Source organism: Bufo bufo, chromosome 1, assembly GCF_905171765.1.
Source record: "Bufo bufo chromosome 1, aBufBuf1.1, whole genome shotgun sequence".
NCBI classification, from domain to species: domain Eukaryota; kingdom Metazoa; phylum Chordata; class Amphibia; order Anura; family Bufonidae; genus Bufo; species Bufo bufo.
The window spans coordinates 181,337,979-181,362,072 of record NC_053389.1 but is presented as its reverse complement, the minus strand read 5'-3'; the positions used below and the strand labels follow the sequence as shown (position 1 = coordinate 181,362,072).

Below are 24,094 nucleotides of genomic sequence, written 5' to 3'. Positions count from 1 at the left end.
ACGTTGATGGCATCATAGCACATGGAGATCTGCTTCCATTAGGCCACAGGTCCATAAGGTTAAATGGTAAGCATGCCACCATGTAGGATAGGTGTCCTAAAACATAACCATAACTTTCTTATGAAAAACGTGTCCTCTAATTCTTAGAAAAGCTTTTTATTTGTGTGCAAATAAGGTCTCAGTCACTGGGTGGTGGGTGTGCTTTGCATGGTGCACCCAGCTTTCCCTGTGTCATCACTACTTGCTCTGAAATCTCAAGGACTGTCAATCAAACAAGAGGGGAAAGTGCCAGGCGGCATTAGTGGCGGAGCAACAGTGCACCAAATAGTGGCTCCACCCATGGTGCACTGAAAACATGATTTGCATAGAAATAAAAAGAAGCATTTCTCAGGACTAGAGTACCGGATTTTCACAATAATGGTATGGTTATGTTTCAGGGAACCCACCCTGCATATAAGTATGATTACTTTGCAAACTTTAAATCAATGGTGTGAGAATATACAACACTATCTACTTCTATCGTGAATCTATTTGTCTCATTAGAACAGGAAACCTCATTGTTTTATAAAACCTTCTTCTAGTGAATAAAGTTGAGCCATGTTGCTGCCTTGCTGAGAGAGAAGCTGAGATTTCTATCAGTAACCACTTCCTGCCTCTTCAAACCCTCCCGTAGAGAAAGAGCAAGGGGAAAAAAAGGTTACAGAGAGGGAAGGTCTGGCTCCGAGCTTCTAGATCTTTCCACAGCCCCACTACCCTTCCTGGTCTGTGATTTGTTCTCGGCTGTCTCTTTGTGTACAAGTCACTCTGCTGCCAGAAAATCTGCTTGTCTGACTAGTTAAACATTGTCGTTTACACCTCTGAGCCACACAATCTACGCTGTGTTTGTTGCTTTTATGCTGCTGAATGTGATATTTAAAGAACGGTGAACTTTTTTTTAAATTCATTTTTATTCTTTAATTTTTTTTCTTAGTCATCATGTATTCACTGATTTATTTACGGCTTCCTTAAGGGTTACATTGTACACACACTGAAAATGATCTTTGTAGCTGATGGAAGTCTATTATACTGTACTTTGCGCCTTACCTTTACATTATTTTGTGCAAACGCAATAAATATGTTGCCTCCCACCTACAAAATGCACATAAATGTTCATTTTGTAACATTTATTTTACATGTAAATTAAATAAATAAAGTACATTATGAATGGATTCCAGAGGGAAAAAGGCGACTATGAAGAATAAATTAATTGTATTCAGCGGTTTATGGTATTTTAATGCAGTGAACTGCCATCTTTTGCATAGTTAGAGAAATGTTTCAAATATTTTTAGAATTTTGCTGTGATAATCTGTTTTACCATCCACATTCTTGTTAAACATACTGTTCACATTAAAGCTTTTTTATTTATTTATTTATTTATTTATTGTTAATTAAAATCTTATCAGTAAAGAAAAATAAGAAAAAAAATATATATAAACAAAGTGCATGACATAAAAATAGCATAATGGTAATAAAATGCATCAATATACCGGTAATAAGAAAAAGAGGAATATAGAAACAATACAGAGCATAAAAAATCATCTTTTGAATAGTGTTGAGTCATTGACCAGCTTGATTTTTTTATTTTTTATTGTACTGTATATTTTATATATATATATTTTCTTTTACAAATTATTTCATTGTGGCCTGTAGTGTTGAGAAAGCTGTACATTTTTATTTATTTTTATATCTTTCTAGATTAACCATTATATCTCTTATATATTTCCCTTTTGTTCTGTTTTTTATAGAGTATGGTCACATGACAAAAATACACGTTGGAAAAATCTGACATGTATCTGCTACGTAATCCGTTGCAGAAATCAAGGCTGACTTAATTCATAGGTGGACACACGCAGTGTCATTTCAAGCAAAAATCACACCAAAAGGGGTCATGCTTCTTCTTCCGTTTTATAAACTGTGCACTGGAAAATCTGTGTCATATAAAATAGGGCATAGATTTTAATGGGAGGTGGATTCCTTATGGATTTGTTACGAATTCACGCCAAAATCTATGTAGAAAATGGGCCTGGGAACATACTTTAACCAAGATATTCCTAGCTAGAGCAGCTTTATTAGAATATATTCTTGCTATTTTAACTGTTTTCGGCGTGTCTACAAGGTGGCACACTGTAAGCGAGTGTGTTGAAGTGAATGGAAGCACAGTGGGGGCTTTCTATTAGAATGAATATCATATTGATGTTCTCAAGTCCAACGACTGGAGGGAACAATGTTACTGAGAGCATCTGAACTTTGTATATATTTGGCATGGAAACGTTATTGTTTAGAATATTTGACAGCTCTTTGCACACAGGAGAGTGGAGGCCAGAAAGTTTAAAAGGGGGAATAAAATAAAGATTTGGCAGGAAAGAGCACATGACGTACCAAAGAATCGGAAATATCAAGCAAATAGACAGGGAGCTGCTTCCGTGGTTTCTTTGTCTTCTTTCTCTGAGTGAAATTCTGTACGTGTAAAACAACATAAATGTATAGATATATGTAGAATTTAAAGAAAGTATTCAGCATTTGCTCCTTTGGTCAGTTGGGTTACCAGAGTTTGCTGTAGTGTACTTGTTCTTGAATAGCATTGGTTACAGATTGGCACCACTCCTGACAAGGCTATTTCAGCAGTGACTTGTATTCCCCATGTAGTAACAATTCTGGAACATGTAGTCTTTTGGCTCTATGTTGTGCCATTCCTTTATTATTCCTGCTAGAAGTTTATGAAAGAATTGGCAGCAGACGGCAGTAAAGGATCAGATCGTGCTGTGTACAAACAACACTCTGCTGCCCAGAAACAATGACATTTTTGAACGGGGCCTTCCTGATAATTGTCTGCTCGTCGGTGCAGTGTAAATGCACCTTAAGCCACTGCCAAACACCTTTGGCAGTGATCTCTCTGAGATCACAGGGATAAGGCACGTTGAAATCTACCAGCCAAACCTTCTCTCCCCCTCATTTGAAATTGGGGTAGAGTGAGTAGGCCTCCATTTACATTAGATCGGCTTGTTCAGCCAACAAACATCTAATATGTATGGCCTGCTAAATACATTGCACTGTATAGGCACATAAAAGATATTTTAAGAAGTTCCCACACCATGGCCCCTGAAACGGAAGCTTCATACTTACCTGCTCCGCTCCGCTATGGTGGTCCGCGCTACCTCTGCTCTCTCCATCTTCCAGTCTCTGCATTGTTTACATCTGGCTGGTTATGGGCATGGCCACATGCAGCACTCCAGCCAATGACTGTCTTCAGCAGTGATGTGGCCACAAGCAGTATGTCACCGCTACAGCCAGTCATTGGCTGGAGTGCTGCATGTGACCATGCCCATAACCAGCCAGATGTAAACAATGCCAAGACCAGAAGATGGAGAGAGCAGAAGCAGTGTGGACCACCGTGGCGGAGTGTAGCAGGTAAGTATGAAACTTCTGTTTCAGGGGCCATGCAGTTTTTACCAGAAACCCTCTTTAAAGCTATAGAAATGTAGTGACTCCATCTGTGAATGATCAGGTTCTAAAGACACATGACAGCAACATTGTCATGGGGACAAAATGAGCATATAAAGCTTTTCTGACTGCCCATTTTTCGAACAATTGCCATTTTTAACAAATTTACACTAACCGTTTTCATCTTGGAACGTCACAAATATTAGAAATGTTCAGTGTTTTCATGTGCTGAGAATGACTTCCATGGGAAATACCTGCAATGGAATATCCTTTGCATATGTGATATGTGTGCAGTGCTCCCAGTTGTATAATATATTTATCTCATCTGCTGGAATTCTTCATATTTGTGCCAAACATAAGACGGATATAGTAGCACGTGCAGCTGATTGACTGGACACATTCCAATCCAGGTGCATCAGAAGTGATCCAACTCAATAGAACTGGGTGCCTGCAACATTTCTCATGCTGTGATGCAAATCTTCATCAACCCAAGCAAGGGATTAATATATACTGTCACATGGAACCTTGGCAGATAGAAACTCAACTTGTGAGTTCTGGGAATGTTGCTCAAGATACCAATCCAGCAGAGATCTGAATGTCTTCTACTCAGCTGAACTTATTATAGCTTGATCTCAAATTATGGGCTCTGGTAGTAATTTCTTATTACCCATCATCTCACTTAAATGTTTTTTATTTAATACAGGTATTTTCTTAGTAAAGGCTGAATGGAGAGAGCTTGTTAAACTTTGATTCCCCTTTACAGATTTCAGTGTCCTCCCCTTCGCCCTTGGTGCTCATTCTCCACTGTAATATCCGTCCTGTATCTCCAGATCCTGTGTGGAGCAGCTGCCCTGGGCAAGTCCACCTGTTCTACAGCTAAGATTGGAGAGCAGGAGGTCTGGCGTGTCAGTGCTGTTTGACAGGCTGCCCATGGTGTGGGTGGAAGTGGGGGGTGGAAAGCTGTGGGGAAACATAGGTGTGGCAAAAACCAAAGCATTCTGTTCTCTCGGTTTTGCTTGCCTTTTATTCTATTTTTTTTTTTAGCATTTTGTGATACTTACATACCCTCTCCAATGATTCACTTGATTATATGGTCGTCGCAGTAATGACTTGCTATACATTATCATTCAAAGCATGAGATTTCAAGGGCAAGTTTACATATATTTAGAGGTGTAACTCGAATCCCCTGGCGCCAGTGCAAAATATATTACAAACCTCTCACCTACCATTTATAATACTGAGTCTCTTTATATATGGCAGAGGCGTGTTAAGATCAATCCCATTAACTCCTCCTGGAGGTCTGTTTGGGTTCTAGCAATTTTAATGGCAAGAATCTTGATGGACTTGGCATTAAAATACTGAAAGTTTAAAAATGCCCCCTTAATTGTCTTCTTCTGGAAAGTTGTATGACCACCAATATGGTCTAAGCGCAGTGATAGCTACCCTCTGGCACTTCAGCTGTGGTGAAACTATGACTCCAAGTATTCATGTCTATGGAGTTCTGAGAACAACCAAGCAAGTGTACATCTTGGGAGTCGTAGTTTTACCACAGTTGGAGGTTAGCCATCACAGGTCTAAGATGTTTTCTTGTAGATTTCTGAGAGTCCTAAACAGCCACATGCCTCATTTTTCAGTACACAGGAAAGTGACAGATGGCATAAACAGACGTTTCTTTAATCTAAGCAATCTTGTTGGTGGTCCTTGTGCAAGTTGTCAAATTGGTGATCACCTAGCTTTCCTTGAAACTGATGAATAAAGGGGTTTTCTAGGCTCCTGATACTGATGACCTAGCTTTGGCGCTGGATGCTGCAGGGAACAACTGATTGGTAGGGGTGTGGGGAGTCAGACCCCACCGATCAGGTATTGATGATGTATTCTGAGGGTAGGTCATCAAGGTCAGGAGCCTAGAAAACCCGTATAAACACTATAAACTGGTAGAGCAGAAAGTTAGAACCCTTGATTCCTTTGAGACTTGGTACTGCATTCTTCTAAATAATTGTTCACACTACATGATGTGGGATCACAGTGAGTTTAGAGAATAGGAACGCTTTAGGAACGATTCAGATGTGGGGAAAAAAAAGGTTGGACGTTGTCCTCATTCCTAGAGGTTTGGCTGAAGTTCAGGGTTTCATTTTGGTACAGTGTATGTTAACCTGCCGGATGGCAGTGTCATAGTGATCTAACAGTGTGAGTTACCTGTCCCCTGCAGAATTCCAGCTATTTAATCTGCATACCTCCTTTGAGTGCTTTCTGTTTCAGTTAGCCGGGAAAATGGTTGTCTTATTTCCGACAGTCATGATAATGGCAGACTGATATTTTGTTATAGTGTCAACAGTAAACCTCACTGACTATTCATTTAGTGCAATGTTCCCCAGCTGTTGTAAAACTGCAACTCCTAGCATGCCCTGTTACCTACCCTCAGGCAGTCCCCCACCCATGCACACACAGCAGCCAATGTTCCCAAGCAGAGGAATTGTAACTGTTGTGACACAGTAAAGGGAGTTGTATGGGGAGGCAGGTATTTTCCTCCCAGTATGTGCTGCTGGACTGATTAGCAGCCAGGTGGGGTCAAACACCGGACTGGATTTATGTGCCGGTCCGCGTTTTGACAAGACCTAGTTGCCTTTAAAATACAGCTGGGTTCAGCAGAAAGGATCTCATTATTGGGTCTGAGGCTTGTGCTGGGCTTGGAGGTAAGAGACCAGTGTGAGGGGAAACAGGCCGCCTAAAGTCTGTTCATGGACTCTTTGAGGCAGAACTGCCAGCTGGGTTTAAACTAACACCAAAACCGAAAGGTGACTTTTTGTGTTGAATATGACTTTTTGTTTATGAACTTGCTAAGAGTGTGAATAAACACTGAACTGTTTGATTTAAGAACTGGTTGGTGCCTCTATACTGCGTCCGCTTATCCTGTCTACCAGAGAGAATCCCCACACAGTTTAAAGGAAATTTGTCACCAAAATTTTTATCTGCCAGTTAAAACCAGATAATAACAATTATCCCTTTTTTTGAATATCTTTTTATTTTCTAATTGTAGATTTTTTTAAATTCTGTTTCCTGAACATGATTATGCGGGCGGCCATCTTGCCTGAGTTGTTCTTAACAGCATTTAGAAAGCATTAAGAAAATTGCTTTACGGCAGCTCCATGGTCTATAGACACAATGGTCAGGAGAGGACCTCATTGACTTCTATAGGAGAGTTTTTTCTAGGCATGCTCTGTACAGAGGTCATTGTACAAGGAAAGAATAGATAAGATTTGAGAAACACCTATTGTGAATGGTGGATCCTGTCTTATCTGTCATTCTAATCCTGCCTGTAATTATATCTTCTCTGTGTATAGATAACCAGGTAATTGCAGTATTCATGCCTGTTATTATTCTTTAAAAATATGTTAATCAGAACATTTTTATTTAAACAATGGTTTATTTTCTGATGACACATTTCCTTTATCTCCAACTTACGTCTCTCCAACAGTCATGTAGCTACAACTCCCAGTCTATGGGTCTCAGGGTATATTCGTTTTCCAACAACTGGAGAGAGACAGGTTGATGAATACAGCTCCAGTTCATAATTAGTGGTGCCAGAGATGGTGGTGTAACCCAATTCATCACAGCTCTCTTTTTCAGGTAGACTGCGGAATTAAAATTGACCTGACAACTATGGTCAGGTTATAGTCCTTTGCATGATTGTTACACATGTGCTCCATTGTGGGCAACCATGATAAGTGAAAACTTCTGCTGCCTGTGAGCTACTATTAAATTGTGCCACTACCATGTGTGCAATCTGTGTTTCCCTATGGGATGAAAAGTTGAGCTACAATCTCGACAATTCTGGTAAAGATTTCTTGCAGTCAACAGTAATTGCCTTTTTACTACTAAGGATTCATGTGCACGGACATATTTTTGGTCTGCAGCCATCCACAATGGGGCAGCAAAAGATGCGGATATCACACAGTGTGCTGTCCGCATCCATATGTCTGTTCCGTTGGCCCGCAAAAACGGTAGAACATGTCCTATTCTTGTCTGTTTTGTGTACAAGGATAGGACATTTCTATAGCTGTGGGGAAAAAATGGCGGCATGCGGATCTGTGGTTTGTGAACCGCAAAACACATACAGTTGTATGCATGGGTCCAAATATGGAGGATGGGTACAGTAATTCCATGATTTAACCTTGGATCAGGGGTGGCATGTAGTCACTGTAGAGCTATGGCCTAAAGATACGGAAGTGGTCCGTGTGCATCCCACAATTTTTGCGGAACACACTGTAAAAAAAAAAGCCTAGTTTTGTACACAAAATGGACAAGAATATGACATGTTCTAAGCCACACAGATGCGGATAGCACACGCATAACATCTGTATGCTGTCTGGTTTAGAAATGAATGGGTCAAAAAAGATCAGATCAGACATAGACCAAAAATACATTCTTGTGCATGAGTCTTAACTATGAGCAAGTTCTCCATTTTTCTTTTACGCAATTTTTTTCAACCTTTCCTAACACTGCTCTTATATAACATAGTCTTCCTTTAACAGTGAGACCTTTTTATTTTTGAATGTCTGAAACCTGAGCTTTTTAATATGTTAAGGCAGGACGTAGCTGGATCCTTGTTATCCTAAGGGCCTTATTACACAAACAGATTATCTGACAGATTTTTTGACCAATCATTAGGCCTCATGCACGCGGCCGACTTGACTTGAATGGGTCTGCAATCCGGGAGATGAGGTGCGGACACGTTCTATTTTTTTTACGGTGCGGACACATCATGGACCCATTCAGATCACGGACCCAATGAACTGAACGGCCGCACAACGACCGTGTGCATGAGGCTGTAGTCAGATGGACATTTACGCACACACATTTTTTGCTATACACACCAACTATTGGTCTGATTGGACAGATAATCTGTTGGTATAATGACAGTATGTAGCTGGGTTTACAGTGAAGACCCTTGTTTGGTAATGTACTCGCCTTGCACTGTGTGGGATCTTTTTAATAATTGAAAATTATGATTATTCAAAGTATTGTCTCTGTCACTGTCACAAATATTTTGTACTCATTACTAAAGATGAGCAAATTGATTGTAAACTAATCAAATTCAACCTAAATTTTCAAAAAATTTGGGGCAAATCTGAATCCTACTTTTTGGTGATTTGATTCGAGCAACTTTTTTAAAATGGTGTCACAACTTTTTCCACCAATTGGAGCACTTTTGATTTGGGTTGAATTTATTCAGACTGAGTCAAATTACCTCACCGATTTGTCTGATTTTAAATCTGAATGGAATTTCAATAAATCTGCTCATCACTACTTATCACTTTTACTGTGGCTTATCCAATATAAAAAAAATTGTATTTTTGTAATACATTTTTACTGTCTGTAAATAACGTTGGAAATTCAATAGCTCATACCACAACTGGGCCCAGAATTTGTCCATCATCTTGGAAACGATCCCAACTGAATTAGATTTAGGCCATAAACATTAAATTAAGCCGGCAGCAGATGTAGGGAGAGAAGGGTGGGACATACTGGATTTCCACATACCCAAACCTTTTTTCCCCTTGGAGACCAGCTATTTTCCAGAGGTTTCTGGCACAGCCTGTCTCCCCTCCCTTCTCCCATTCACGACACAGGCATGCTTAGCCTAGCATGCATATGTATGGGGTGATGTAGCTGTGGTCCAAATGAGCATTTAGCTAACAGTAACTTTGTGTACGGATGGATTGCCAGGAACTTGTGATGGTTGTTCCTAGACAACGACCACTGGCTGCCTCCATGGTATTTCATTGTCCCATATTACACTTAAAAAATGTACAGTTTCCAAGGGTCTGATAGTTGATCCGATGCCCTCAGTGTGAACTTTGCCTCTCTCTTAAGTGCGAATGTCATTACTAAATAAAAATTCTTTCATGGAGGGCCAAGTAGAGAGCATTCAGATTTCAAAAGAGTTTTTTTTTCACTGAAGCTTCTTTATATGAAATGAATTTAGTCATCTCCTTGGTATCAGTAGCACTTTTAGCAGCTCTTAAAATTGTATCAGTGCTGTGTTAGATGGGTTGCTGTGCCCCATCCCTGCCAACGGCTCCAATGACATGGGCTCATTTCACACCTGCTGCAGTCTGGCAGCCTTACAGACCCACTCAATGTAGCTGAGGTCAACCTGTCCTTGTATTCCAAGAACTGCCCACCAACAGGAAGACGGCTGCTTGTCCTCTGGTTTGTAGGACATTTATCTTGATGGAACTTTTTTTTCTTTTTCTCGTTCAACTCGTACATGGTAGCAACTTATTACAGTAAAGTACCAATTCCTATAGTAAGTATGGATATTGTGCAATGTGTCTAAACTTCATCTACAGAGCTTATGAAGGTCAACAGAAGAAATATTAACTAATTTCTAGTGTTGAGCGAGCATGCTCGGCCAAACACCAGTTCGGCTCGAGCGTGATGCTCAAGTCAGTGTATTTAAATCTAATTTAGCATCTATTTTCAGAAAAGTTTCTGCTGGGATTTGAGCTCACAACCCCTTGTACATTAGAGGCAAGGACCTTATCCACTCAGCTATAAAGCTGAATGCTAAGCTGTGTTAGAAAAACCTCATAGTAGTTTCTGATTTAGTGAGTATTCCTATTAAGCAGAAGACTTATTTTATATTTCTGTGTAGGTTAACATGGAGCTGTGTAGTGTAGAGGTTATCGTCCTTGCCTCTAATGCACAAGCTTGGGAGTTTGAGTCCTGGCAGAAACAGTTTTTTAGCCATAATATATTTACCTATATTATTATGGCTAAAAACATCAGTAGTAGTTTCCCACATATTATGCATTCGTATATATCAGAAGTATGATTTTATCTAAATATATATATATATATATATATATATATATACAGTGGATATAAAAAGTCTACACACCCCTGTTAAAATGTCAGGTTTCTGTGCTGTAAAAAAAATAGACAAAGATAAATCATCTCAGAACGTTTTCCACCTTGAATGTGATCTATAAACTGTACCACTTAATTGAGAAACAAACTGAAATCTTTTAGGTGGAGGGAAAAAAACAACAACTAAAATTATGTGGTTGCATAAGTGTACATACCCTCTTATTACTGGGGATGTAGCTGTGTTCAGAATTAAGCAATCACATTCAAAATCATGTTAAATAGGAGTCAGCATACACCTGCCATCATTTAAAGGGCTTCTGTCAGCCCACTAAACCGTTTTTTTTTTTTGTTTACTAATAATCCCTACACAGCGATTTACGCATGCATAAGTTAAATAATCATTTCTGTTCAGTAGAATTTGCTAAAAAGCGATTTTTAAAATATGCAAATTACCTTGCTACCAGCAAGTAGGGCGGCTACTTGCTGGTAGCAGCCGCATCTTCCGACCCTAATGACGCCCCCCTCCGCATTGTGATTGACAGGGCCAGGGAACGGAATCGTTCTCTGCTGGCCCTGCCTGTTAGCATTCAAAATCTGGCACCTGCGCTGCGGCCGTACGTATCTTCAATCTGCGCAGGCGCACTGAGAGGCGGCCGCTCTCTCCTCAATGCGCCTGCGCCGGGTGTAGATGTGACGTCATCGGCGCAGGCGCATTGAGGATGGAGCGGCCGAGCGAGTGGCCGTCTCTCAGTGCGCCTGCGCAGATTGAAGATAGGTACGGCCGCAGCGCAGGCGCCAGATTTTGAATGCTAACAGGCAGGGCCAGCAGAGAACGATTCTGTTCCCTGGCCCTGTCAATCACAATGCGGAGGGGGCGTCATTAGGGTCGGAGGATGCGGCTGCTACCAGCAAGTAGCCGCCCTACTTGCTGGTAGCAAGGTAATTTGCATATTTTAAAAATCGCTTTTTAGCAAATTCTACTGAACAGAAATGATTATTTAACTTATGCATGCGTAAATCGCTGTGTAGGGATTATTAGTAAACAAAAAAAAAAAACGGTTTAGTGGGCTGACAGAAGCCCTTTAACCACCTCCGGACCGCCGAACGCAGCGACGCGTCCTGGAGGTGGTTGATTCATTCCTCCTGGACGCGCCGGCGCGTCCTCTCGCGAGACGCGAGATTTCCTGTAAACGCGCGCACACAGGCGCGCGCGTTCACAGGAACGGAAGGTAAGCGAGTGGATCTCCAGCCTGCCAGCGGCGATAGTTCGCTGGCAGGCTGGAGATGTGTTTTTTTTTAACCCCTAACAGGTATATTAGACACTGTTTTGATAACAGCGTCTAATATACCTGCTACCTGGTCCTCTGGTGGTCCCCATTGTTTGGATCGACCACCAGAGGACACAGGTAGCTCAGTAATATGTAGCACCAAGCACTACACTACACTACACCCCCCCATCACTTATTAACCCCTTATTCACCCCTGATCACCCCATATAGACTCCCTGATCACCCCCCTGTCATTGATAACCCCCTGTAAGGCTCCATTCAGACATCCGTATGATTTTTACGGATCCACTGATAGATGGATCGTATCCGCAAAACACATACGGACGTCTTAATGGAGCCTTACAGGGGAGTGATCAATGACGGAGGTGATCACCCCATATAGACTTCCTGATCACCCCCCTGTCATTGATCACCCCCCTGTAAGGCTGCATTCAGATGTCCGTATGATTTTTATGGATCCACTGATACATGGATCGGATCCCCAAAACGCATACGGACATCTGAATGCAGCCTTACAGGGGGGTGATCAATGACGGGGGTGATCACCCCATATAGACTCCCTGATCACCCCCCTGTCATTGATCACCCCCCTGTCATTGATCACCCCCCTGTCAGGCTCCATTCAGACATTTTTTTGGCCCAAGTTAGCGGAAATATATATTTTTTTTCTTACAAAGTCTCATATTCCACTAACTTGTGTCAAAAAATAAAATCTCACATGAACTCACCATACCCCTCACGGAATCCAAATGCGTAAAATTTTTTAGACATTTATATTCCAGACTTCTTCTCACGCTTTAGGGCCCCTAGAATGCCAGGGCAGTATAAATACCCTACATGTGACCCCATTTCGGAAAGAAGACACCCCAAGGTATTCCGTGAGGGGCATATTGAGTCCATGAAAGATTGAAATTTTTGTCCCAAGTTAGCGGAAAGGGAGACTTTGTGAGAAAAAAAAAAATATATCAATTTCCGCTAACTTGTGCCAAAAAAAAAAAATTCTATGAGCTCGCCATGCCCCTCATTGAATACCTTGGGGTGTCTTCTTTCCAAAATGGGGTCACATGTGGGGTATTTATACTGCCCTGGCATTCTAGGGGCCCTAAAGCGTGAGAAGAAGTCTGGGATCCAAATGTCTAAAAATGCCCTCATAAAAGGAATGTGGGCCCCTTTGCGCATCTAGGCTGAAAAAAGTGTCACACATCTGGTATCGCCGTACTCAGGAGAAGTTGGGCAATGTGTTTTGGGGTGTCATTTATATATACCCATGCTGGGTGAGATAAATATCTTGGTCAAATGCCAACTTTGTATAAAAAATGGGAAAAGTTGTCTTTTGCCGAGATATTTCTCTCACCCAGCATGAGTATATGTAAAAAGACACCCCAAAACACATTGCCCAACTTCTCCTGAATATGGCGATACCACATGTGTGACACTTTTTTGCAGCCTAGGTGGGCAAAGGGGCCCACATTCCAAAGAGCACCTTTCGGATTTCACCGGCCATTTTTTTTACAGATTTTGATTTCAAACTACTTACCACACATTTGGGCCCCTAGAATGCCAGGGCAGTATAACTACCCCACAAGTGACCCCATTTTGGAAAGAAGACACCCCAAGGTATTCGCTGATGGGCATAGTGAGTTCATAGAAATTTTTTTTTTTTGTCACAAGTTAGTGGAATATGAGACTTTGTAAGAAAAAAAAAAAAAAAAAAAATCATCATTTTCCGCTAACTTGTGACAAAAAATAAAAAGTTCTATGAACTCACTATGCCCACCAGCGAATACCTTAGGGTGTCTACTTTCCGAAATGGGGTCATTTGTGGGGTGTTTGTACTGTCTGGCCATTGTAGAACCTCAGGAAACATGACAGGTGCTCAGAAAGTCAGAGCTGCTTCAAAAAGCGGAAATTCACATTTTTGTACCATAGTTTGTAAACGCTATAACTTTTACCCAAACCATTTTTTTTTTACCCAAACATATTTTTTTTATCAAAGACATGTAGAACAATAAATTTAGAGCAAAATTTATATATGGATGTCGTTTTTTTTGCAAAATTTTACAACTGAAAGTGAAAAATTTCATTTTTTTGCAAAAAAATCGTTAAATTTCGATTAATAACAAAAAAAGTAAAAATGTCAGCAGCAATGAAATACCACCAAATGAAAGCTCTATTAGTGAGAAGAAAAGGAGGTAAAATTCATTTGGGTGGTAAGTTGCATGACCGAGCAATAAACGGTGAAAGTAGTGTAGGTCAGAAGTGTAAAAAGTGGCCTGGTCATTAAGGGTGTTTAAGCTAAGGGGGCTGAGGTGGTTAAAGTGCCTCTGATTAACCCCAAATAAAGTTCAGCTGCTCTAGTTGGTCTTTCCTGAAATTTTCTTAGTCGCATCCCACAGCAAAAGCCATCAGTCAGGAGAAGGGTACAAAAGAATTTCCAAGGCATAAGATATACCATAGAACACAGTGAAGACAGTCATCATAAAGTGGAGAAAATATGGCACAACAGTGACATTACCAAGGAATGGACGTCCCTCCTAAATTGATGAAAAGACGAGAAGAAAACTGGTCTGGGAGGCTACCAAGAGGCTTACAGCAACATTAAAGGAGCTGCAGGAATATCTGGCAAGAATTGGCTGTGTGGTACATGTGACAACAATCTCCCGTATTCTTCATATGTCGGGGTTATGGGGTAGAGTGGCAAGACGAAAGCCTTTTCTTACGAAGAAAAACACCCAAGACAGGCTACATTTTGCAAAAACACATCTGAAGTCTCTCAGAAGCATGTGGGAAAAGGTGTTATGGTCTGATGAAACCAAGGTTGAACTTTTTGGCCATAATTCCAAAAGATATGTTTGGCGCAAAAACAACACTGCACATCACCAAAAGAACACCATACCCACAGTGAAGCATGGTGGTGGCAGCTTTGGGGCTGTTTTTCTTCAGCTGGAACTGGGGCCTTAGTTAAGCTGGAGGGAACTATGAACAGTTCCAAATACCAGTCAATATTGGCACAAAACCTTCAGGCTTCTGCTAGAAAGCTGAACATGAAGAGGAACTTCATCTTTTAGCATGACAACGACCCAAAGCATACATCTAAATCAACAAAGGAATGGCTTCACCAGAGGAAGATTAAAGTTTTGGAGTGGCCCAGCCAGAGACCAGACCTGAATCTGATTGTAAATCTGTGGGGTGATCTGAAGAGGGCTGTGCACAGGAGATGCCCTCACAATCTGATAGATTTGGAGTGTTTTTGCAAAGAAGAGTGGGCAAATCTTGCCAAGTCAAAATGTGCCATACTGATAGACTCATATCCAAAAAGACTCAGTGCTGTAATAAAATCAAAAGGTGCTTAAACAAAGTATTAGTTTAAGGGTGTGCACACTTATGCAACCATATTATTTTATTTTTATATTTTTTCTTCCCTCTACCTAAAATATTTCAGTTTGTTTTTCAATTGAGTTGTACAGTTTATAGGTCACATTAAAGGTGGAAAACGTTCCGAAATCATTTATCTTTGTCTCATTTTTTTACATCACAGAAACCTGACATTTTAACAGGGGTGTGTAGACTTTTTATATCCACTGTATGTATATATATATATATATATATATATATATATATTTAGTAATTACACATTTATTTTGTGCCATACATTTTTTACAATTACTAAAAAATATAAAAGATATAAATTTAATTTCTGAAATGTTTCTGCCAGGATTCGAACTCCCATACTTATGCATTAGAGGCAAGGATGTTAACCACTACACTATATAGCTACATGTTAGTCTGCACAGAAATATAAAATAAGCCTTCTGTTGAATAGGAATACTCACTACATCAGAAACTACTATGAGGTTTTTCTGACACAGTTTAGCATTCAGCTTTATAGCTGAGTGGATAAAGTCCTTGCCTCTAATGTACAATGTTAGGAGTTCAAATCCTGGCTAAATACACTGGGGTGTCCCCAAGCACTGACTCCATATATGGATATAGCTATATTTGGAGTCAGAGCAAAAACTTCTAAGCTGAACTAGAGTCCCGACACCCTCCCCTCTTCCAAGCAGGGGGTGCCTGAGGTTCTCCCATTGAGTTCCATTGTGTTCGGGTGCTCGGTAGAGCACACAAGCACTTTGGTGCTCGCTCAACACTACTAATTTCTAAAAACTATTGACCATAGCTAGTCACCAATGAGATCCCTGCTTCCACCGGCATGAGACATACAACCGCTTAATTATGGTTGCTACCAGCATCACCAGCATTTTGCTTGTCCTTTTTTTTATTTACTCAACTATATTGTGTCTGCAAATCTCTAAGAAAAATGTAAAATTCCCTAAGCTAGATAAATGAGTATGTACTCTTTTTCTGTATATCCTAAAGGTAACAACTTTGGCAACTATGAACCAGTGGTGAGGGAATCACAGCTAAGGTTGGCCGTAAACTGTTTTCACGTGAAAGTTGATGCTCTCCAGTTATCTCGACAATGGAAACTTGGCAGTCCCTGGGTAGAATGGGCAGACAAGCTTTGAATAGGAAGCAGTTAGATAGAGGTAGGGTGCTCACATAACCTCAGTAGCTATCAGCTGTCGCAAATTTTTATCGTGAATATTCTAATCGCAAATTTTTATCGCGAATATCGGCACTATCCCGGTCCGATGGGAGCGCGAGCACAGCGTTCGGGACTGCCCACTACTACATCCTCCGTCTTCTGTGTGTAGAAGATAGAAGACGGCGGACACCTAGCAACGCTGTTTTAGCCGCACCACTGAAATGCCTGGGGGAGGAAAGAACATGCTGCAATTACTAGGTAATTCAATACCTATACAAAAGTATTAACTAGGGAACTAAGGTAAACTTAGTCAGACCAATCCAACTGCATAAAAAAATATATATGACAGTTACCCTTTAATCTAATGTGCATGGTTGCCTTTTGTTGTCACTGAGGCAAGATTTAGAGCTCATTTTTGAAAAAATAAATAAATAAAATATATATATATATATATATATATATATATTACTGCCAGTCCACGTTACATATGTACATCCTATATGAGGCATTGTATGTGTTAAACAGAAGTCAACCTCATCCTCTTGGACAGATGAAATTCTTCATGTGTGCTTAAAATGTCTCACCTGTGTGCTTGTAATATTCTTTGTAGATTTATTTGAGTACCAAAATGTCAGCACTTATAAAGGAGTGATGTGGTCATAAAGGTACTGTAAATTGCTTAACAACTGTATAAAAAACAAAGCATATGGAAATACATCAGAACTGTTGAAGACAGATGTTGACTGGTTGGATATGGTCACCTGTGTGTGGCCTATTTGCACAGTGGGCCTGCTGCCGATTGATAGGATCATCCTACTTGTAGCCTTTTTTAATCCTAACACAAGTAGGTCTGGTCTACCCAAACACTGGGAAAACCCATGAAGCTTTAGTTTGGTCTTAGGGTACAAAAGTACATACAATATCAATAAATTGGACTAAATATCTTTACCAACTTAAAGACCTGTTTACACTACATTATGCCATGGATTGTTTGTCTTTTTGCCTGTTTTAACCCCTTAAAGACTGGGCCTATTTTCATTTTTACATTTTAGATTTTTCCTCCCCATGTTCCAATAGCCATAACTTTTTTCATTTTCTGTTCACATAGCTATTATATCCCAGAGAAGATGTATTTTTTAATGCCACCACTTAATTCACCATGTCTTGTATTATAAATCGGGGGGAAAATTATTTGTGTGGCAAAATAAAAAATAAAAAAATAATTCCACCAAGATTTTTGGGGTGTTGACATCACAGCGTTCACTATGCACTAAAAATGACCTGACATCCCTATTTTACGTCTCAATATGAATGTGGTGATCCCAAACTTGAACAGTTTTTTTTTTTACTACTTTAAAAAAAATAAAAACCTTTAGAAAGATCAAAATTTTCTTTGCATCGCTATATTCTGACAGCCATGACTTTTTTATAGTTCAGTATACAGAGCTGTATAAGGGCCTGTTTTATGCGTAACAAACTGTAGTTTTTATTGGTACCATTTTTGTAGTATGTATGACGTTTTGATCACCGTTATTCAATTTTATGGAGGAACAAGATGTCATAAAAAATGGCAAATCATGTGTTTTTTACTTTTTTCTGTTACGGCATTCATTGCACAGGAATTTTATTTAATATTTTAATAGTTCAGATATTTTCGGACGGGGCGATAACCAATATGTTAATTTTTTTATTGTTTATGCATTTTTATATGTAAAATTGGGAAAGGGGGATGATTCAAACTTTTAATATATTGGTGGTTTTTTTACATTTTTTTTAAAAAACTTTTTTTTTATAACTATTAGCCCCTATATGTGCCTAGTACATGTGATTTTTTGATCCCCTCTCCTATTCACCCTAATAGAGATCTATTAGGGTGAATAGGATTTGTATTCCCTCCATTCTGAGCATGATTTACAGCCAGGTGAGGTCAAATACCGGACCGGATTTTAAGTGCAGCACCTGGCTGTCCTTAAATAGGCAGCTAGGCTCAGAAGCGAGGTCTCTGTGTTGGGATCTTGGAGCCTTGTATCTGGATGAAGGCTTGCTACCTGTTTGGCATGAGCTATGCTCAAGGACTCTTGGAGGCAGAATTGCCGCATGGTGTGAATTACCACCAACACCGCAAGGTGACTTTCTGCTTGTTTATGACTGCTTGTTTTGTCACTTGCCTAAAGTATGAATAAAACACTGAACTGTTTGATCCAAAGAACTTATTGTTGCCTCTATACTGCGTTCGCTAATCCTGTCTACCAGAGCAAAACCCCACTATATACAGTATATATATATATATATATATATATATATATATACACTGCTCAAAAAAATAAAGGGAACACAAAAATAACACATCCTAGATATGAGTTAATTAAATATTCTTCTGAAATACTTAGTTCTTTACATAGCTGAATGTGCTGACAACAAAATCACACAAAAATAAAAAAATGGAAATCAAATTTTTCAACCCATGGAGGTCTGGATTTGGAGTCACACTCAAAATTAAAGTGGAAAAACACACTACAGGCTGATCCAACTTTGATGTAATGTCCTTAAAACAAGTCAAAATGATGTAATGTCCTTAAAACAAGTCAAAATGAGGCTCAGTAGTGTGTGTGGCCTCCACGTGCCTGTATGACCTCCATACAACGCCTGTGCATGCTCCTGATGAGGTGGCGGACGGTCTCCTGAGGGATCTCCTCCCAGACCTGGACTAAAGCATCTGCCAACTCCTGGACAGTCTGTGGTGCAATGTGACGTTGGTGGATAGAGCGAGACATGATGTCCCAGATGTGCTCAATTGGATTCAGGTCTGGGGAACGGGTGGGCCAGTCCATAGCATCAATGCCTTCGTCTTGCAGGAACTGCTGACACACTCCAGCCACATGAGGTCTAGCATTGTCTTGCATTAGGAGGAACCCAGGGCCAACCGCACCAGCATATGGTCTCACAAGGGGTCTGAGGATCTCATCTCGGTACCTAATGACAGTCAGGCTACCTCTGGTGAGCACATGGAGGGCTGTGCGGCCCTCCAAAGAAATGCCACTCCACACCATTACTGACCCAATGCCAAACCGGTCATGCTGGAGGATGTTGCAGTCAGCAGAACGTTCTCCACGGCGTCTCCAGACTCTGTCACGTCTGTCACATGTGCTCAGTGTGAACCTGCTTTCATCTGTGAAGAGCACAGGGCGCCAGTGGCGAATTTGCCAATCTTGGTGTTCTCTGGTAAATGCCAAACGTCCTGCATGGTGTTGGGCTGTAAGCATAACTCCCACCTGTGGACTTCGGGCCCTCATATCACCCTCATGGAGTCTGTTTCTGTCCGTTTGAGCAGACACATGCACATTTGTGGCCTGCTGGAGGTCATTTTGCAGGGCTCTGGCAGTGCTTCTCCTGTTCCTCCTTGCACAAAGGCGGAGGTAGCGGTCCTGCTGCTGGGTTGTTGCCCTCCTACGGCCTCCTCCACCTCTCCTGATGTACTGGCCTGTCTCCTGGTAGCGCCTCCATGCTCTGGACACTACGCTGACAGACACAGCAAACCTTCTTGGCACAGCAAGCTTACATTGTGTTGTTTAAGTGTTCCCTTTATTTTTTTGAGCAGTGTATATATATATATATATATATATAGACTGCGTTATCGGTTAAGGGGTTAAAAAGGAAATATGTCCTTTTAATACTGGCCCTAAATTTAGCATTTTTAAGGCTAAATTCCTTGGCGAGGTTTGGGTTCCACGCAGAACCACTCAACCATTTTTACTCACCCTGGTGAAACTATATGGCCCATTGATCAGCCATCATCACACTGACCTGTATATTTAGTTTAGAACAGACCTATGTATTTCCCATTGTTTATATGGCGATATCATATTGACTTATAGTCCTCAATAGCTTGCAAGAAGTCTTCACTTATGACACGTGGTCTTAAGCTATGCCCCGTAGTAAAAGGGAAACGGTCTGTAAAAGATATGCAAGGGACATGTGGCACTGACAGTTTTGATCGTCCATGGCACCACTAGGCTACAATAGTTGCCACTAGCTAGGAAGCCACATCGAGGTGACCAAAGAGCCACAAGTTGCTCCTGAAGCACTTGAAGAAAATTGCGTTACAGGATAAAATGGGTGATAAGTGAGATAAGTAGTCTGGATTTTGATACATTGCAGTTCTATTCACTGTTAAAGAATTGTAGTACCTCAGGTTTTCTTACTGAATAGAAAGCTTTATTTATATATATAACAATATTGCTTCCAAATTTTTATTTTTTTCACGTGTAATGTATGGTGTGCTTTTCTTATCATTTCTTTGATTTTGCTAAAGCTCTGCCTTAAAAAAAGGATTGTATTTCACTCCTGGATTAACAATTCTGCAGAGAATATTTCCAACTTTTTTAAAGAGAAAATGATCAACAATACACCCATGATGACAACCTGAAATGTCAAAGGACTTTCACAAGAGAGATCTATTTACAATCTACTATTCAGGACTGATTTCAAAGCACTTAAGCTAAATAAACTCTTTAACCAAAGTTGTCAGACAGCCTGAACATCTCATAAAACCCAGGTTAAAAATTAACATCACAATATGTGGCCTTGTTCACACAGTCAGTGTTCGGTCAGTGATCTCCATCAGTGATTGTGAGCCAAAACCAGGTTTAAACAGAGCAGTTGCAGATCTTTCCCTTATCGTTTTTCTCTATGTATCCTCCACTCCTGGTTTTGGCTCACAATCACTGACCAAAATACTGCATTGTGAATAAGGCGTTAGTGCTTGGCCCGAATAGTCTGCTGTAAATGAACTTGTACACAGCTGGACATTGCAACTGGCATCTTGCCTATTGCTTCATATACGTTTGTATACAAGACAATGCTGGAGATATATTTTTTTCGGGTACGACCACACGTTCTGGTTTCTTATTGCAGTTTTGGAAGCCAAAATAAGGAGTGGATCATAAAAGGAGAGGAAGTATAGAGAATAGATACTACCCCCCACCCCCTTTTTTTTTTATTCACTCCTAGTTTTGGCTTCCAAAACTGCATGAAGAAACCTGAACATTTGACGGTACACTTTGAGATGTCCAAAGAGGATGCATAATGTAATGGTCCTCATAATTAATCTGTAATCTCTCAGAAGTTTGAGAAGCCACATTTCGTTACAGCTTTTCACGTTGTGCATTTTGACATCTAGGTTATAAGAAAGCAATATTAAATTGTTTTCTAATATATCACATCTACTCCAGCAAACCCTTCCCCAAAACAACCAAACAAACAATTTTTTGACATTCTATCATCCTCAAGAAGTGATATCTACCAACAAAGTAAAGAATAATAAAAGGTGTACATATCTCCTGCTCTCTAACGGGCACTATCACATAATTTAAATATAAATACTTTGCATTTTTATCAGGCCATTTTAAGATTAGAGGGAGAAGAGAAGGAGAGGTAGCACTGAGAAGGACTGGGATCTCTTAGGTCTGCCTGTTGTATGTAAAGAAAATCAATAGGGCAAATTTACTATTTTTTTGAGCATTTTGCAACAAAAACTTGCATGCATGCTTTGCATACATTTACACACTTGTATACCCACTTTCCACCTTGCCCAACAAGAGGTTGTAGCTTTGTTGGGAACTGGGCAAAGTTTCATGGGAAATGAAACATGACCTAAATGCACCTCCATTATCCAAAATAATGTTGCATTTTTAGAGTAAAACTACGCAAACTTACTATGCCAAACTGAGACTAGACAGTTTTTTATGCATGGACACATTTTTTGCACATAAACACATTTCTGGTGCACAGCTAGAATTCTAGTATGAATATGAGCAGGATTTACAATACTCCAAATGTATAAAGTTCCATTAGCCAGAATAGTAAATTTGTCTAATAAGACCGTGATTCATATTTTTAGATAGTATGCAGTACAACACTATTAGCAAATCTGCCCAATGAAGGTATATAATGGAAAACCGGCACTCTACATCTATCAATAATGCTAAAGAAGCAATATACACAGGTGATAGTGGAAAATATATATTTATTTTTAGGAGGATGGGTTGACGTTCTAAAAGTTCTAAAAAGTGGGGTACTCAAGGAAAAATGTTGATTTGCAATATGTGGCAATGGAGGTGCACAGAAAAAAAATAATAATAATTTTTGTGCAAGGTGGGGGTATGACAATGTTGTGATTGTCTAGTGATGAGAGCCCCCTTTTCAGCAGGTACAATGAGTAGCTGTGTCCATTAATATACAGTCCATAGAAAATTGTCTTTATGTATTACCACATAGAAAAATATAGTAAAAAATATATATAAAATATGGATAGAACAATAAAAAAATAAAAGGTAAAAATAAAGATAAGTGGTATGTCAGTCGGGTGCTGTACTTTAGTGTGGCGCCACACTAAAGTACAGCACCCGACTGACATACCACTTATCTTTATTTTTACCTTTTATTTTTTTATTGTTCTATCCATATTTTATATATATTTTTTACTATATTTTTCTATGTGGTAATACATAAAGACAATTTTCTATGGACTGTATATTAATGGACACAGCTACTCATTGTACCTGCTGAAAAGGGGGCTCTCATCACTAGACAATCACAACATTGTCATACCCCCACCTTGCACAAAATTATTTATTTATTTATTTATTTTTTCTGTGCACCTCCATTGCCACATATTGCAAATCAACATTTTTCCTTGAGTACCCAATTTTTTAGAACTTTTAGAACGTCAACCCATCCTCCTAAAAATAAATATATATTTTCCACTATCACCTGTGTATATTGCTTCTTTAGCATTATTGATAGATGTAGAGTGCCGGTTTTCCATTATATACCTTTATTGTTATAAACTACTTTCCTGATTGGGTGAATCAGTCCAAAACCAGAGCACCTACACATTGCAGTGATCAGGTGAGCCACCAATAACCCACCCTTTTCTTCTCAAATCTGCCCAATGACCTCCAAAAATTTCAAAAATGGAGGGAAAAATGAGTTATTTTGTTTAAAGACAGGAATATTATTTTTGAGACTAGAAAAATGTCACCTTATTGCCTGATGGGTTGCCTACTCGCATCTTGCTCTAGAAATTTATGAAAGGCTTTCTACTGAATACTTACGACTGACTATACACATGAGATACATATCAGCTAAATACTTGCTTGGCTGACAATTAGTTCTCCTAATTCTCCATCCTCTAGTCCAGTGGTCATGACTAATAAATTGAGAGAGTGGAGAAAGTTACTGCCAGACACCTCTGGCAACAGGTTACCAGCCAGAGAACAAAATTATCAAAAGGTCATCTGCCAAGAAGGCGGGTTTAGACGGTTCTCCCCGAAAATCGGCTGCTCGCTCAGGGAAGGAGACCACTGCAGTTACTCACTCAGTATTAGGATGAGGGATCACTATACATAATCATTGTTTCTGGGCACTATTTAGACCACCCAAACTGCTGCACAGAAATAATGATTGGTGGTGCCTGCATGAATGACAGGATCACCTGAAGAACAAGCGTTTTGCTCATTCATCAGGTGATTGGCGGCACATTTAGATGGCCACATTATCGGGAATGAGCATTCACAGGAATGATCGTTTCTGAGAATCTGGATGATTATTGGTTCATATAAATCCACCTTTAGCCGGGAAGCACCCATACACTTTAGATGGTTGTGTGGTCCTACTGAAATGATGTCTACCATATCACTTGCACTTCTAGGTCATTATTATAGTCCAAAATGTAACCATGCCATGTTTGTTTTGTTGCACTAGTTGACACCAAGTGCTGAGTAGTAGAAGGATTGCTGGAGTCAGCATTTATGAAATGTAAACTGTTTGGATATTCTTTTAAGCTCTTTATGGGACTAAAACAAAAAGTGTTTACACGGATGCAGGTTGCTGAGCATTTTAGTGT

At 39.9% G+C, this 24,094-nt stretch overlaps 1 protein-coding gene across 4 annotated transcripts in view; it reads left to right on the top strand.

The window, feature by feature from the left end:
* Window positions 1-24,094, top strand: part of TEAD2 (TEA domain transcription factor 2) — a 109,155-nt gene that overhangs the window by 16,955 nt on the left and 68,106 nt on the right. The gene's annotated exons all lie outside the window — the stretch shown is intronic.